The sequence below is a fragment of the Apium graveolens genome, chromosome 2 (assembly GCF_009905375.1).
Source record: "Apium graveolens cultivar Ventura chromosome 2, ASM990537v1, whole genome shotgun sequence".
In the NCBI taxonomy this organism is placed as follows: Eukaryota; Viridiplantae; Streptophyta; class Magnoliopsida; order Apiales; family Apiaceae; genus Apium; species Apium graveolens.
The window spans coordinates 222314943-222317771 of NC_133648.1; the positions used below are offsets into that span (position 1 = coordinate 222314943).

Consider the following 2829-nt stretch of genomic DNA (forward strand, 5'->3'; position numbering starts at 1 on the left):
GTCGTTAAAGTTCACTGAATCAGATTCTTTTACTTTCACGGTTTATTTGTTTATTTTTCAGGTACTCATTACAATGGGAGATCCAGCAACACGAATGAAAGCCTTGATGGATTTTTCTCAACCCAAGATCAATGATATTCAATCTAGCATTGTCCGGCCAGCTATCACAGCTAATACCTTTGAGATCAAGCCTGACATAATTCAATGGGTGCAGAATTCAATCCAGTTTGGGGGTTCTCCAACTGAAGATCCCAATATGCACATTAGGGATTTTATTGAGATTTGCGACACCTTCAAGTTCAACGGTGTTTCTGAAGATGCTGTGAAGCTGAGACTGTTCCCATTCTCTCTGAGGGACAAGGCTAAGAGCTGGTTACACTCTCTTCCAGCTGGTTCGATTACTACTTGAGAAGATCTTGCTCACAAGTTTCTTACTAAATTCTTCCCTATGGCGAAGACTGCTGCAATGAGGAATGCTCTTACTCAATTTGCACAGCAAATGGGAGAATCGCTATGTGAAGCTTGGGAGCGCAACAAGGAGATGCTTAGAAACTGTCCTCATCATGGAATGCCTGATTGGATAAGCATCAATTGTTTTTACAATAGGTTGGAAGCACAATCCAGACCCATGCTCGATACAGCATCAGGCGGAGCATTATGGGCAAAGAGCTATGAGGAAGTTTATGATCTAATTGAACTGATGGCTACTAATGAATATTAGTATCCAACCCAGAGATGTCCACAGGGCAAGGTAGCAGGAGTTCTTGAAGTGGATACAACTTCGGCTATCACTGCTCAAATAAAGGCGTTGTCTATGAAGATCGATTCTCTGGCTAACTATGGTGTTAAGCAGATAATTGGTGTTTGCGAGTTGTGTTCAGGTCCGCATATGACGGAGAAATGCGCTATATCTAGTGACTCAGCTCAGTTTGTGAGAAACTTTCAGAGATCGCAACAACCAGTTCCAGACACTTATCATCCTGACAACTAGAATCATCCTAACTTCAGCTGGAGCAACAATCAGAATGCGATGCAACAGCCGTTCCAACAGTTTGAAAATAAGCTATTCAATCCTCCTGGTTTTCAGCAACAAATTACACCAAAATAACAAACTCTTGGTGCATGTCTATCTTCGAATGAAAAATCTGAATTTGAGGAGTTGCAGCTTATGTGCAAAAACCAGGATCTTATATGCCAAAGCCGGGTTGTTTCTATCAAGAGTCTGGAGAACCAAATAGGGAAAATTACTAATGCCTTATTGAATCAACCACCGGGAATGCTTCCTAGTGATACAGAAACAAATCCAGGCAAGAGGGAAGTTGAAGAACAGATGAACGCCATCACCTTAAGGTCTGGAAAGGTCGCAAGCCCCTAAATTCAGCAAGACGAAGAGCCTGAAAAATCTCAAGTTTCAGAAAATGCAGTTGTGGCTGAAGAAGAAGTGCAGAAGGAAGCAGAGATGGAACCAAGGAAGACTACTGTGGAACACACTCCTCCTGAGGGTAATATAGGGGAGAAACAGATCTATCCTCCACCTCATTTTCCTACGAGGCTGCAGAAGAAAAAGCTGGATAAGCAGTTTGAGAAGTTTTTGGAGGTGTTCAAGAAACTTCATATCAACATACCTTTCACTGAAGCTCTTGAACAGATGACTAGCTATGCGAGGTTTATGAAAGGTATTCTCTCTCGGAAAGTGAAGCTCGATGACTTAGAGACCATTGCTCTAACAGAGGAATGCAGTGCTGTGCTGTAACAGAAGTTGCCTCCGAAGCTTAAAGATCCTGGAAGCTTCACTATTCCTTGCATCATTGGAAACTTGTCGTTCGACAAGTGTTTATGTGATTTAGGAGCTAGCATCAATCTGATGCCCTTATCTATCTTCAAGAAGCTTGGTCTGCCTGATCCGAAACCAACATACATGTCATTGCAACTAGCTGACCGTTCCATCGCTTATCCATGAGGTATAGTGGAGGATGTCTTGGTCAAGGTGGATAAACTCATCTTCCCTGCTGACTTTGTAATTCTTGATTTTGAGGAAGATAAGAAGATTCCCATTATCTTGGGAAGACCATTCTTGGCTACAGGATGAACCATGATCGATGTGCAAAAATGAGAGCTTTCGATGAAGGTTTTACGATCAAAAGGTCACTTTTAATGTGTTCAAGGAAATAAAGTTAGCCACAGCTAAAGAGGAGTGCTTTAAAGTAGAGTGGGTAGACTCTGTCGTGAATTTGAAACTTGAGCAATTGGCAAAGTCAGAGACCTTAGACAGATCCTTAATGAGGAAATCACTTATTGATGACAGGAAAGGAGCAGAGCAGCTGCAGGTTTTCGTTGCACCTCCGTGGAAGTGGAAGTTAGATATGCCATTTGATTCTCTTGGGCTAGCAGAGCTGAAAATTTCTCAAGAGTGTCTCGAGCCGTCTATTGAAGATGTTTCCACACTTGAGCTTCACCCACTCCCAGATCACTTGAGTTATGCATTCTTAGGTGCACCACATGATAAGGGCTTGGGATATATCTTTGATGATGTAGAGGGTAGCCGAACGAACCCTCCAATGCCTACAGAGGGTTCTTCTCATGTGCAGCAGGTAGTTGATAGGACTGGTATTGGTGATGAGCAGTACATGCGAGTAATTAGGCGTATGGAGGCCATGCATGTCATCCACCGATATTTTGCTGAAGATTTGACACACGCTTTCGGTACTGTTGTTCGAGACACTGGTGGTGAGGTTGATTTGCCACCCGATCCTCCACCCGACGGGTGTGACTCTCCCGCTAATTAGGTATGCCTGAAATCTTTATTATTACCTTCAGTGAGGACATTGA

General features: G+C 42.9%; 1 non-coding gene across 1 annotated transcript; it reads right to left on the reverse strand.

Annotated features, from left to right (window-relative positions):
- Positions 1-463: 463 nt before the first annotated feature.
- Positions 464-570, reverse strand: LOC141709170 (small nucleolar RNA R71). Its single transcript, XR_012569760.1, has one exon. It is a non-coding gene; the product is annotated as a small nucleolar RNA R71 (small nucleolar RNA).
- Positions 571-2829: the final 2259 nt, after the last annotated feature.